This window comes from Nasonia vitripennis, chromosome 5 (genome assembly GCF_009193385.2).
Source record: "Nasonia vitripennis strain AsymCx chromosome 5, Nvit_psr_1.1, whole genome shotgun sequence".
In the NCBI taxonomy this organism is placed as follows: Eukaryota; Metazoa; Arthropoda; class Insecta; order Hymenoptera; family Pteromalidae; genus Nasonia; species Nasonia vitripennis.
In genome coordinates, this window is record NC_045761.1 from 1,860,315 (window position 1) to 1,875,599 (window position 15,285).

The 15,285-nt window shown below is 45.4% G+C and overlaps 1 protein-coding gene across 3 annotated transcripts in view; it reads right to left on the bottom strand.

The window, feature by feature from the left end:
• Positions 1–5,522: 5,522 nt before the first annotated feature.
• LOC100122873 (lachesin) overlaps positions 5,523–15,285 on the bottom strand; it is a 139,226-nt gene continuing 129,463 nt past the window's right edge. For 2 of the 3 annotated variants that reach the window (XM_008203651.3, XM_016986967.2), the window contains one exon: positions 5,523–15,114. The gene's annotated coding sequence lies outside the window, so the exon portion shown is untranslated. The remainder of the gene's footprint in view (positions 15,115–15,285) is intronic. The other variant, XM_008203652.3, reaches the window with a different exon arrangement.

A 15,285-nucleotide genomic window follows, 5' to 3' on the forward strand; every position in this document is an offset into this window, starting at 1 on the left:
GTTCGATACGTGGTTGGAAGTTGCGGATACTCCTTTTTATCGACGATGCTCTTTTCTTGATATACTAGACGAGCTGATATACGAGGATCGTTAATTCGAGAGGCGAACATATTTTTCGAGGGTTGCGTGGTACGTATGAGACGTTATTGTTATTGTCAACGGTTCATGATGGATCTAGGTACATTTCAACCAACTTATCGACAGCCTGCGATGTACTACGCCGAAGAGACTTTTCGCACATTTTACATACTCGCAGGAGCGAGCAGACACGCTCAGTTTCGGCGTATAGGCGAAGTGCAGCAGCCTCGACTGACTGGGAAAAAAGAGAGACTCCTTTAGGTAACTATGTACGTCACGTCCTGGTTCTGGATTACATTTATATACCTTCCGCGCGCGCCCAGGGGGGCGATGCGCCAATACGTGCCTATAATCTTCTTCCTTTTCTCCTCGTCTCGCTCTCTCTCTCCACTGAAGACGCAGGAGAAAGCGAGCTGCGTCTCCAGACGCCTTTGCACCGCGATCATCTTCTTTTCCGATCGCTCTTCATCGTACCGAGTGCGCGAACATCGTCGCCTCTCTGCGAGATGCGGACAAACGCCGCGTTTATACAAGATATTTTTACACTTTAGTTAGAATTTATTTAGCGGAGTAGATTTTTCGGAGGAAAACATCCCGAGCACAAAAGAATTTTCGTTCGTTTATACGGAGCTCTCGCGATGCATCTCCAATAAAGAATCGCATTCGAACCGAAAAAAGGTATGGAAGGCTCCCATAAAAGATAAACCGCGACGGAGCCGTCGTTCTCGGGGAGAAGAGAGAGCTACTCCACGTCGTCAAAGAGTATTATTGTGCGGGGATAGAGGATAGTACGCACAGGCGAATGCATACACCCACACGTACGAGCTACGTTTGATCGAGCAAACGCTATCACTCCAGGGGGTCGTTATACCTCACTCAATATATATCCCTCTCTCTCTCTCTACCGAGACGATGTCTTATCCAGGACTACTCGGTACACGTTATTACGCGAGCAGCCTCTTTGCGGACGTTAGATATAGGTACAAACACAGCGGCGAACGGCTTCTGCGCTGTATAAAAATGGATTGAACCCCGTAAAGAGGCCCAACCCCCTTTACGCCCTCGTATATAGCTATACACGCGTGCAGCGTGTTCAGAGAGAGAGAGAGAGAGAGAGATCCCGGACAATTACGCATTTATTTATTAAGCTGCAATCTTCGTAATTCGCTCGGAGCCATGGATCATGCTTCGAGCCGCGTGAGTCGCGTGCGGGGAATACGCGTGCCACTATACGCTTTTAGGGAATGAGCCTCTCGCGCGGATCGTTTATTTATTGATGGGTAAACAGGCAGCGAGCGCGTGGGAGAGCAAGCTCCGGCCCGTTTCGTGAAAAATACATCAGAGAGAGAGCCGATCGGCTCGCTTTATTTACTTTGTTGCTTGATATAATCGATCGGAAAGTATATCAGGCTTTTTTCGCTTCGCGAACGAGTCAGCTCGCGAGTGGAAGTTCTGATGGTTCATCCGCGGGAGGAGTCAAGCTGATAGTAAATTTTTACCGTCGCCGAGTGATTGTAGCGCTTTCAGCGTATAGCTACACTCCCGCGGGTTTATTTGTGTTTATGGCTAGACAGCGGTTCTGCTATTGGCGGCTTTGATTCGAGATATTCATGAGGGCTGGAATCGCGCGGGAGTAAAAAGCGTTTACGAGTTGCGAGTTTAAAACGTTCTTGAAAATTTTCAGTGGATGAAAAACGTTCCACAAATTACACGCGATAGGACAGGGAAAAACGTCCGAAAAATCGAGAAGGAGCAAGCCGCAATAGATATACAATGCATTGCTCGGCTCGAGAGCAGCAAATCCGAAAAGCTCGCCGGGGACTTATCTCGAAAAGCTCCCCCCTGCTCTTTCTCGCGCCCTAAACTTGTCCGTCGCGCGCTCGCGCACGAGAACCTTACGGGCCGAAAACTTTCGTCGCCACTGCCGCCACGTGGAGTCATCGCGAAAGCCTCAAAGTATAGAAAGCGGCTTTAGAATTTAATGTGCGAGGACTGCCACAGCAGCGCCGGACGCGCGCACGTAGCTAAGTGCGCGAGCGCGATCCCAGCGGCTTTTTGGCGGCGAACTCTCCAATAAGTAGGCGAAAGCGAGCTTTTGAATATTTAAGCGGATGTAAATTGCGCATTAACTATTGATAAAAACAAAACTGCTGCTGTTGCAGCTTCGTTCTCTCTTTCGCTGCTGGTGTGTACGCGCGGATGTAAGAGCGTCGACGAAGCTCATATCCGTAAATCAGGCCAGTTTCGCCGAAATTCCCTGTCGGTCGCGCGCGAACTTTCAGCAGGTACGAGTGGATGCGGCGCATGCAGGCCCGAGTGAAATATTAAAATTCGCCCGCGTGTTTACGTATTCAGCCTCGATGCAGCGACGGGGTAAGAAGAATAGTCGAATCAAAGGGTCGCCTATAGTAGGTGCGAGAAGGTTGAATAATATTCATCGAGAGCCTAGAACGCAGCTATATTCCTATGCAAATTCGCGGGGCATATATCGGTAACCGTATTTCTTCTATAACAAGTTGAATTTTGAAATAAGCAGCTTGGAAATTCAGTGCGTAGAAAAGCAGCGGTGCGCGCGAGCCAAGCCGCAAGGAGACTTCCTCTTTTGCGGCTTGTCAGGCTGTCGTGGATTTTCGCGTATTTTATTCATGACATACGAAGCTGTCCTAGCATTTTCCGAGAGAAGCTGCAACGCGGATGCGCGATATATACGCTAATAGAAGTGGGATATGCGCATCGCCCCCGCAACTCTTGCGCCTATATATCAGAGCTCGCGGTGCAGCGCGCAGATCTTTTCTTTCCTCTTTATCACGCCTCCTCTGAAACTGTGATATCTCGCGCGACTTATTAAAATATGCAAATATAGGTTCGCGCGCTTGGCAAAAATATTAACTTCAATTTTCACGGCCTCTTTTATACACTTATACGTTTCTGGAAAATTGCGCGTCTTGCGCACTCGAAGATTTATTCCGCAGTTTCAAAGTTTAAATCACATTATACGCCGGGGATGCAAAACAACGAGAGCTGATGCATTTAGCGCGAGCGGGATAATGCCGTTAGTCTAATAAAAGTGCGCCGGCGATTATAAAACGCCTGCTGAAACGGCTCGTTCTCGTTTCATTAAAAGCATTTACTTCTGCGCTGTGTAGTTTATAAAAACGACGAGCGAGAAAGAAGCAGAGCCCGAACGGGAGACAGAGAAAAAGAAAACAGTGCTGTTGCTGCTGCTGCAGCATCAGCGCGAGGAAAAGAGCATAAAGCGATATCCACCTGTTTTCATCCGGCGCTCTCGCTCCCTCTCGAAAGTGCCGGCGCAGCTAGAGCGACAATAAGCTGATAATTGAGCTTTTGAATAATTCCTTCCGGTTAATCCAGATTTCATAATCCTGCGCAGCGTCGAGAGGAATCCTCCCCGCGCACGCTCGCTATCGTACCGAGACGTTAAATAAATTACGTTGAAACGCCAAGGATCGGTTCCTTGAAATTCGCGCACTGTTGCAGCCGACGAGTGATAACGATTGTTTATAAGCCCATGCCAAGAGCGGGCGACGGAGGGTAACTGATAAATTTCATTCAGTGGCTCGTGTACGCGCTAACATAGCAGAGGCGAGTGTAGAGAGCCCTCGGAAGAGGAGAGGCTTCTTTCAGCCGTAGATTAGTTAATTTTCGCCGGAGCTATGCAGCGCGAGGCTCCCCGAGCCCCAACGTAATTAGCCAGACAATAGGAAGCAGCTGCTGCCTATCGCGAGCGCAAGCTCTAGCCGCGTCTAACCAATCTCCACGACGACAGACAATAATTATTACACTTGTAGTTTATGTGTCTGGGCCGCGCGAATAGCTGACTCTCGATGGCTTGTGTGTTTATTTCGGCTTTTGTTCGCCGAAATGCGAAGGAAGCGTTGTCCCCTTAAATTCGAGTGTATGTCGAAAAAAGCTCGTATTATGCACGATTAGCGGCGAACACAGCCTTGCACAGATGTCGATATGTGGGTCGATATCGAACGCGAGAGAAACGCCCGTTGTTGGTGCATCGCGCACACACACACTAACGCGCGTGCGACGTGATGGGGGATCCCCTTTGATGCGGCGCTTTGTATCGGCTCTTCCGCCTCTTCATCTACATTGCGTATGGGCGCGACGCGTAAATGAGCGCGAGCGAGAGAGGAGATTCGAGCTAAATTACAGTTGCCGAAGGTCGTTTACAATCTCCTACTGATCTCTACAAGCCCGAGAGCCTATACGCTTGGTGTAAGGCGATCTCCCGACCATCGTCCCTTTTTTGAAAATACATTTATTTCTGTATACGGATGCGACCCTTCGAATATTCAAAGACGACGCTCGAGAGGAAAAACAGTTTGCGGACGTTAAAATAAAAAAACCACGCCATGGATCGATGGTCGTGCATATTTAGGGATTTTGCAATGGTAAAGAGCTCACTTATCATCGGAAATTCTCAGGCCGAGGCTATACGCGAGTAAAACAATCGATTCTCCGACAAAGGACTACCTTTTTTATTTTAGACTTGCTGATCGCGTCACTCGTTTTATACGCCGTCGTTGATATAGTCAATTTTGGCTTGTCGAAATTTGTAATTCCTTTGAGCTATTTCTAAAAGCGGGAGAGAAAAAGAGAGATAGCGAGTGGGTGGCTGTGTGCGCGCGCGCGCGACTATATGAGAGTATGAAAGGAGGGAACTACGTTGGCGGAACATTATCATTTATATGAAATCCTTTGCGTCCCCTTATGCATAGTCATTATCGCCGCGTACTTTTTTTTCTCTCTCTTTCTCTCTTACCACTCCTCGCACAATCACCGTCGGATCGTAGCGAATGATTCAATACTCTGGCGGGCTTGTTGAGAAAGAGCTATGGAACTGTTTTAATTAAAGTGACCTACATTATAAGTTGTCCGATGGAACCCTCCAGACACTTTCCGAAGGCATTGATTTGATTTTTTTATTCGGTGTGAATTGCCACGAATATTCTGGATCGTCGATTCAAAAATCAAAATTTTATGTGTATCGGTAAACTATAAAAAGAAGTGTTAAAATAGGATGCGGAAGAGGGTTTACCCGTATACCCATAGTCGGAAAAGAACTCCCTCAGAAGAGAGCGCATCCACTTTGCATCGCACTTCCTTTAGCCGGTTCCTCTCGTTCTTTTGGACACTCCTCGCTGCTCAAACGCTCGACGATGATGACTACGAGTTCGGCGATTCAAAGCGACGACGGCTCACAGGAAATCAGCAGGAAAGCGGGCCAAAGGCGCCGAGATCAGCCCCGCTTGTATTTTGCAAGGAGCTTCGACTCAGTCAGCAGTTCACAGCGACTCGCAGTTTCAATTGCCAGTAGCCTAACGGCTGAGACTGTTATGCGATACGCGTTGAACGATATTCTGTGGACTAAGGAGGAGAGGTACGGGGGCAAGAAATAATCAACACTGGTACGATTGGTTTTTCTTTTCTTATATTTCATCACTTTAATTGTTTTACTTTATAATAATCAATTGCCATAAAGGAAAATGGGAGTAAAATATACAAAAATTTCATTTAGTTTCGATATATTATTGCGAACGATATTAACATATATCTCATCGCGTGGCTTGTATCGATTCAACGCTCACACATGCGCCGCCGTTATGAGCTCTCATTTGCGTTCATAATACGATTATCACAAAAATTATACTTTCGCAATGATATAATACTAACGTTAATTTACGATGTCCTCAAGTTCGTTAATTGAATAGCTCGATTATTACCTAGGATATAATTATGCTAAATTTTCAATTGCGAAATAAATTCACAACGATATGCGCATTTTTTTCTGTTTAACAACGCCTAATTAGTGCTCGTGTATATTCCACAGAAATTCACAATACAGAATCGATCGGTGAACGTCGCGCTATACATTCGAAATTAATTTTTTTTAACATGTGCATGAAAAAAACCCGTTTCCATGCCTCTAAAGTGAATGTCAAGCTGCTCATTTCAATCGTGCGGGAGGGAATAGCCATTCTCTCCCGCTACTCATAAACACTCAACAACACTCAAAAATAATCAAATTTTTGAAAACTTTTGAAAATTTTTAAAAAATATTGATATTTTTTGAAAGAGAGTGGTTTACGAAAATGCGCAACTTACCATTCACTCTATATGCATGAAAACGGGTCTTTACAGGCACAGGTACTTGTCAAAAAAAGTACAGTGTGCAACAAGGGGGGGGGGGGGGTGGCAATTTCTACCTCGGGTGAAATTTGAGCACTCGTCTCCGTCTTAGGCGCTTTCGGCGCCCTCGACTCCAAGTCGTGCTCAAATCTCACCCTCGTTAGAAATCGCCCTTTCCCCCCCCCCCTAGTTGCACAATATACTATTTCAAACGACGCACGATCAGCACTTTAAACCTGAGCCATTCAATCAAAGAATAACTAAAACGATCATATTATATTTATTTTATGTATAATATAATATATGTATGTAACAGTCGTCGAGAACGATGAAAAATATATAGATACAGATAAAACGAAAATTACCCTTAATTGACAATTTATCAACGTAACTGCTCAGAAAAACGAACGTTTTGCGCAAACATCATGAGCTTTCATTAATTTGTCATTTTTACAAACGGAATGAAATATTCTTAACATGATTCATTGTTTTTACGTTATTCGTATAAGGTTCCAACGTAGCAACATTGACGTATTCGACATTATACATAGCGAGTTATGGGGTATACACATTTAAAAGCATAAGATGATACTCTGTAATATGCCCCTCGCTGTTAATTTTCTTCCTAATGTTTTTCAAGCGTAGCAAGTGATTCCCATACAAATATATTCACATTACTTTATTTACACAACGCTGTAATCCGTGCGCATCGACTCGCAAAGTCTCCATATATTATTTTTTTAATATCTCGAATGCAATTTCTACTTCTGATCTTCGTGATAACGGTGGTATTATACTTCGAGGTACGAAAACGCAAGATTCGGATTAAATGCTTTATCCAACTGATCGTTATTTCGCATGAAACTGCTCTGAAAGTATGATTACTAGATATTCATTTATATATTCATGTACGACAGAAATGTTGTGTACCAGGGGACGAAGTAGTAAAATCCGTGCGAGAAATTAATGGCGAGTTTCAAAATTTCATTCTTTGAATTTCTTTGATTGTTTGAACGAACGCAAAAGTTTCACATTAAAAAATCTTTGTATACACCTTCGTAATATAAATATCAACGCTTTCAAAGTTTATCAAAATGAAAATTAGTCTTATGAATATTTTTGATGTTAAAATTTTTCAGTTTCATCTTTACTACTCCGTGGACTCCATTCAAATGAATCTTGTAATGCTCATTCCGAAGGAAGTATCTTACATTTATATCTGCTCACCAAAACGAAGAATCATCATGTATTTTGGCACTTTTTATATTATTTAAAGGTATGTACATCATCATCGCTCTAACTATAGAATAAAATTAATTTGCGATAAAACAACAGTGTATCATAACGACTGTTTGAACGCTTAACTAGATGGTAGTTATCTATATTTTCTGTATTACTTTATATAATATATGTATATATACGAACGACTTTCCGGCCAGTAAAGTATAATCGCTCAAAGGAAAACCTGTATTTTTTATACATAAAATGGAAAACAAAGTTTTTTTACAGAAAACTATGTACAATATTTGGTATCTTACTCGCTAAGGTTTGCATCGCACGAAGTCGCCTGTGTCGTACGCTCTTTTGGAATCAAAGTCATCCGTCAAAATGTTTCGTTCGTTTCACACACTCGAACTTTGAGCACCGAAAAAAAACTTAATTTTTTTTTACTTTTTTCACTTTTTTCGTCATTATTATTCGATTCTCCGATATTACAGTACTTTAAAGTAAGCAGTAATACTTTCAACTTGTTTTTTTTTCTCACGTTGGCGCTTTGAACAACACTGACTCGCACCACGTGATCAAGTGCGAATCACTTTGATAATTCGATTTATCAGTTTTTAAAGTCGTAGAGGGTTGCTACATGCATAGATGGGTGTGAAAGAGTCATCGCATCGGAGCGCGTCTGTGTCGCGACGATTAATATTACACAACCTCGAGAACTCATCGTAGAAGCATTTATAACAATTCACCCACACACGATACTCGCTCTAATGATACTAAAGCACAAGGAATTTCGATACCGTCGAGAAAAGTTTCCGGCTATAATTAAAATATTCCGACACTTTCCTCGACGACCGGGTAGCGATGCGCGAAGCTCACTCTCAGACCAACTTAGAAGAGCGACACTTCGCCATCGTCCCCGTAGACTCTGGATATGTATTCGCTCAGCCCAGTGTAACACGCCTATACTCTATCAGATTCAACAAACTCACTTAGGCTGCTCTAGAAAGGGGGACGTCACGTGATATACGAGACTCGCTAATGGCTCGACTCAAAGCTCATTCGAAGGTATTACACGCGTGTAACTTTTTAACGAAATAACGCGAGACAGCAACAGCAGCAGGGCCTCAACTCAACTCGGGCTTCCGTCGAAAACTGCTCGGCCGTTCCCTTTTTCTTCAGGCCGGCTCGGCCGCAAGAAGTTAGTTCGCCGCAGTGCGCGCCGGGCTTTTGCGGCCGACGAAACTCGCGCCGACCGCCGAAAGGCCAGAACAGTATATACAGAGTCGGCCGTCCGATTTTCTGCACTCCTCCCTCTCTGGGAATTCCATTAACGGTTATTCCGAATCACTGGCCGAGGCTACTGCGCGAAGTTCAGCGATTAACGGATGGATTAGTTTTTGAGCTTTCGCGATGGCTGGTGTACTGTGTTATTCTTTTTTTCTCTCATGAAAAAAAATTAATCCCTTCTGAATTTACGACGAGTGGTTTCAATAATTATAGCTACGACCGAATACGGAATTATAGATAGCGAATAAATTTTTTTCTCGCAAAGTCTTTATGAATGATAAATACCTCGCAACGGCGTTAAATCACGTATCGACGAATGCAAAAGCCCCGCTAATCGCATCGAGCCGCGCTTAAACAAATAGAAGGGCGCGCGAATGTATAACGAAAGCTCGGATTATAATTGCGACAAAACTGCGCGCTGCAAGTTTTTCACGCGCGCTAGAGCCTAGATCCTGAGGGTACTATTTCACTTTAAATGCACGAAGCTTGCGCTTCTAAAGCGACGCGTTTGCTGTTCCGGCGGCGGCGCCGTGCGACGTAAGCGTTTACCCTCCGCCGAGTTAACTCGCCCTCTCTCTCACTCTCGCGCGATGTATATTTCTCTGCAGAGCGTGAAAAATTTAGCGCGCATGTAAATACGAATTTTCCGGCGCCGCTCTTGCTTCAACGCCGGAGTCGCGACCCACTAAAAAGTTGTCTTCGAGCCCTGTTTTTTCTCTCTGTTTTCTTGATTCAACATCTAACTCTGACTAACTTTCATCGAACTTGGACTGGATTGGGAATGTATGTCTAAATACAACATTTCTGAGAATTATTCATGTAGCTTAGATTGACCAAACCGTCGCCCGTCAGAATACGTTAAAAGTACATCGATTATCGAAATCCGACACACATTTCACCCCATCTTATCTCGTAAAATCTGTGAAAAAGAACAGCTACACACGTGATTCACGAGAACGAGCCGCTGCGAAGAATAATTAATTGAAAAGAAGGCAGGAACGAGAAAAACAGAAGCAGCGTCGCAGAAAAGAAGACGGAGAAAAGGCGAAGGCAGAAAAGACGACCCCGTGACCGGTCTGTCTCGCGAGTGACACACGCGTTGTGTGCATTATAGCATCGGCTCGGCTTTGTCCGGCCTCGCGCGGATGCAGTGCACCGGGCTACTTCTCCCGAGGCTACAATGTACACAGTCAAGCGGTATTCACACGCAGAGATGCATACGCACGCTGTATTCGGAATAATGTAAGAGCCTCGTGAGCCCCCGACGCGAGCTTTTCCCGCCTCGTTTAACACACGGCCCATTCATAATGGCCAACGCGGGCGCAGTACTCGACGCTGCGCTGGAATCTTTTGTCGACGCGCATGTAGCTAGGTATGTACGGCTGTGCGCAGAGGTCCCAGTTCTCTACTTGTGTCGCACTGCTGTATAGCAAGATTGCTCGACCATCAATGAGCTTGTCACGCGTGTACTCTCGCGAACGTGATAATTTAGAGCGTGAACTGTACGGGCTGTTTTATTCTTCATTAATTATCCTAAGCAGTTCTTCTACTTATCTTTGAAGCGGGGATTTCTCAAAAACTTTTTCACCGCTCTACAACTTCCTTCTCCGCCGCATTGTCAAGAGGCCGCATACACGTAATACGAGGCGTACTTCTTCCTCCGCATTAAAAATCTTTCTTTCCCGTTTTTGCTCCAAATAACCTTAGCAGTCCGTCTCGTAAAATTTACAACCAGGTCAGTTTTCGCGCATATAGCCGTATGTGTGTGTGTATACACATCCGCGAGAGTAATAGGCCCTTTCTGACCTACTTGATTTTAAAGAAAGTTAAGAAGCTGGCCTGAGCATTTAAGAAGTTGCGAGATAACGGCGCACTCGAGGTGTATTGTCGCTCCGCGCGCCCCTTTCTTCTCAAAGTTCTCTCTCTCTCTCTCTCTCTCTCTCTCTCTCTCTCTCTCTCTCTCTCTCTCTCTCTCTCTCTCGGTATTCGAGCCTACTTATTTCTCATGCGTGTGTACGGTCTTACAATTTTGCTAATTTTGAAGGAAGAATAAAAAAAAATACGCAGCAGCTCGTTAACGTTAAAACTTAATAAAACGCCGCTTTCTATTAGGCTGTCTCGCTTTTATCATACTTCTCATCCTCTCCACTACTCGTTCACTCTGTGTAAGCAGCCCCGTTTTTGGTATATTTCCTGCACCATCAAGCATTAATGCCCGAATGTTTGTTTGGGATATTATACAGAAGCGCAAAAGTGTAAGAGGGCCGCGCACTAAAACGTAGGAAGTTATAAAAGCAGCCTAATATGCCAAAGTTAATAAGCCGTGCAATTAGTCGGTGCCGTTAGCGTAAACGCTGCTGCCTTTGATTTTTCGAAAAACTTAATTTCGAGCCGATGATGGTTTCGGCTTTTATAATAAAAAGAATTTTCAAACGAAACTCCGACTAAGCCGTAATTATGCGATTGGCGGCTCCACAGGCGATGTAATGAATTCCGCACGACATCTCCGAGAATAAATAAATATTCGGTCGAATTTACGAGTCGCAGCGCGTAAAATGTAAAAATATTTGAATAATTCGAGGCGATTCGTATTCCGTGCTCGACGCGCATCGGGCAACAAACGTACTTTTGCAAAGCAACGCTCCCCGTCGGCTTTTTTCATAAATTATCGCGCGCCGAGCTTTCGTTTAATTAAAAAAATCGCGCAGCTACAGCAGTGAGGGAGAAAAAGGGTATATCAAGGCTCGTTTTTCAAAAAAAAAAGAAAAAACGTTCGTATTCAAGATCAAAGTATCCGGCCGATCACTCGCGCAAGCACCATCGGCAGCAGAGCGCCGGCAGCTCACACGGCTTAATTCCGAGCGGGATTTCCGTTTCTTTCTCTCTCTGCCGGCCGGATATTTTATTAAAGCTTTTGCCTGTGCGCGCAAGCCGAGCGCGAAAATTCCGCTCCATCAAATCCGGCGGGCCAGCCCGTGCGGGCTATAAATCTCGGCCGACGCGGAATCAAGAATTTCTTAAGCATTCGAGGCTGCCGCCACCACCGCCGCCGACTTTTTATAAGGTCTTTGTTTACCTTTCCGAAGTGAGCTCCCTTCCTCGCGGTCGGGGCGATACAGGCCGGGCGCACATTTTTGCGCTCGGGCGCAGTCTGTGCGCCGTCGGTTTATTACGAACGTACGGGCCGAGGGGGTGAGGTAATGTCTCGCCGTAAAACTCGGAGCCCTCGACGCGAGCTCGGTCGATCGACGCTATAGCGCGGGAGTAGACGCAGTGGCTCGTAAATAGTTAGAACTCTCGACGTTTCCGAAGAGCACGCTCTCTCTCTCTCTCTCTCTCTCTCTCTCTCTCTCTCTCTCTCTCTCTCTCTTTCTCTTTCTCTCTCTCACTCCGCGTCCTTTCTTACGCTCTCGCACTTTGCTGTTCTTTTTTCCTGCTTCTTCGTTTTTTTTTGTTTTCGAATCGGAAGGCGATTATTGGCCGATGGCGTATAGCGCCGAGGTCGTCGGCGAGCTTTGATGGGGTTAAATATATATAGTGCCTTTCATTCGACTTTTGATGCTCTAATCAAAGTCTTTGTGGAAAGTAACGGAGCTTATATCGGAGTGTTAAATTTTTTAAGGCCATATTTCGAATAGTGCGACTAAAGGCCGAGCTCCTTCCCTCGACTAATCAGAGCTGGCGATCATACATTTCAAAAGCTATACGGTAAATTTCGAGCGCGAGAGCTTCTTTTTTTTATTTTCCGGAGCTGCTCTTCTGCGCGAAGATGAAACTTTTTCTTTTAACTCATGTTTTCCCTCCTCTTTTTACGAGTTCTAAAGCTAAGAAACTTTACCTCTGCCCCTCGACTACGTGGGAATCGCGAATTTGTTACTATTACCTCGTATCAAGCGGTACTTTATCAAGAACTTTTGCCGGCAGAATTTCATTGCTTCGGAAGTCCAATCCGTCCTGCTGCTTAAATTATGCAGAAGTCCGTATCGAATTAGAAGAAGCGTATAACATATGGTATATCGAAGACCAGCTCTCGATTTTATTTATAATAAAGCGGACATCGCAGCTCACGGCTCCAGCGTACTGTTGGAATTTACGCGGGGAGAGAGAGTGAGAGAGCGCGCGACGGGCGAATATATAGGTGAGTGGGTTGTGCCCAGTGCATTTTATGCTTATTAATCGTAATGCGTGCGTCGCGGCGGCGCCGATACGCGGTCGGCCATTAAACGCGCGTCGCGCGATATAACAACGTCACCGAGCAGTATCTCTGTTACGCCTCGGTTGGCGCGGACTGTGGCCGCTCACGCATCGCTTAACATAATCCCCCGCATCCGAGCGAGTTCTCTGCTGCTGCTGCTGCTGCTGTTGCTACTGTTACCAGCCTCGGGCGCAACATAGATTACGCCGCGATACGTGTTCCCTCTGTGTGTATGTGTGTGTGAGTACGCGTCGCGTACACAGCAAGGTGTGTGCCAGGTATCGAGTTGTTTTTTTTTTTGCCGACGAGTGCATCCGATCGACTTCCGGAGAGGGGGCGAGCTTCTTATCGGGCCAAGTTTCCGAGCTTCGGGGTTTGTTTATGTTTGCCGAAAAGTTTATGGGATGCGCGCGCCGCTATCTTTGGCTGCTCTTGCGTTCGTTGTATTGATTCTCGCCACAGGCCACGCGTTTTTCGCAAAGTTTCCGGGATGTACACAAGCGCGCGGATAGCCATGCTTGGCTGCTCAGCGGGGAGTCGTTCGATTGTTCGAGGCGGATTTTCGGTATTGGGAAAGATAGCGGTTTGGCTGTTTTATTTTTGAAAAATAACGAATAATCGCGCTGTGCTGCTGAAATATCGTCGATCACTGAACCAATTGAAGCCTCTGACGCGCTCAATCGCGACGATCGTTGACAAACTCGGCCGCAAAGTGCCGAGCCAAGAACTCTTAGTCCGGCTATTCGTCCGAATATAATTGTATCTCTCGCAGATCCTGTCGCTCTCTCGCGGGCTCATTCTTCACGCTTTTAGAATTCGGCTACCGGATGGATGGAGGCATAAAGGGAGAGAAGGCTCTCACGACGGAGTAGCAGTAGCAAAGTGAGCCGCGAACGAGCTGCCATTTTTCATGGCCTCTCTCGGCACGCAGCATTAATCAAACTCGAGCGCGCGAGCTCTCTCTCTCTCTCTCTCTCTCTCAAGAGAGAGAGAGCGAGATATAACTTCGCGGCTGGCGATCTTTTTGCCTCTTCGGCTGATCTTTTCCGGAGTCTTTTTTCAGACCAAGCGCGACGATGATGCTGCCACTGCTGCTGTGTTGAGCCACTCGTGCTTATGAGGGAGGAAAGCGCTCTACGTCTCGTCCCACTTTTCACGCCTCGTCGCCGACAGATTGGGATAAATCGAGCTTAGCCTCGACGCTTATGATTGGGTTATTTATCGGTCATCAGCTGCGGGTACGTCGACCTTCTTTTTTTATAAATAATTTTGAACTGGATCGAGCTCGAGATTAAATGCTGATAATTGCGAGTGGATTTCGAAGTTGAGTTGATATTTTGCTATTTAAGCTGCAAACTGCCGATCGAATCCGGTGTCAGTTTTCATTAGGTCGTCAATTGATCTTGTTATTTCTCTAGAATATTACAATCGCTTTTAAAAAGGTTCGGTTATTGGATTATGAGAGCGCCGTGGCATCTTGCATTCGTTGGCTCTGGTTTATTCCAGGCTCTTATCGATTCATACATCCGATACTCGAGCGCATACATCTACGATAAATAAATGGATCAAGTCTTCAAACGATAACAGACTGCTTACAGTTAACGCAAAATTCGTGAAAGACATTTTCACCTCGCGGTCGAAGGAATGCAAAATTTAATAATTTGACAGAGAGTGCTCGTAAATTTGAGGTCGCATGCAGAAACAATCGTGGAACCTGATGGGAGCGGAATAATTATTCGATTTGCGATACAGTCCGCGTTGATATCCGACAAGTCGCTCCTTTCGGAATTAGAGCAATCGCGATTTCCAGTAAAAAATCAGCGAAACGTATATTAGCAAAGATAAAACTGCGGAGCGGGTAATGATAACAGCGGTGTGCAACGGCGCAACGGCTCTCCTTTCCGAGGATCCCGTCAAGCCATTCACTCCCACGCTCTCAATCAATAAAAAAGTTAGACCGATGCATCACCTCGAAATCACGAGCAATCCATAACGAAGGAAACTCATTTACATCGTCGCGCACACAGACGCAAAATCCCGCTCGCGAATGAGGTGGAATGGGAGAGGAGAACGTGTGTGTGGCTGTTGCTGCTGCTGTCCTGCCCTCGTCGTCCCCACGGCTCGATGTCCCAGCAGAAGCCGGTGTAGTGGGTCCAGCGGCAACCCTGCTGACAGGCCATAATTGAAAAAGTTATGATTAGTTGTTATATTTTAGAGAAATATTGCCTGAAATTCGTGGAGATTTATTTTAGATAAATTAAAAAAAAAAATTAAAGCAAGCTTGCGGTTAAATTTTCTCTTTTACGTTATTCTCAGCATTCGTATACGAATTACACCGA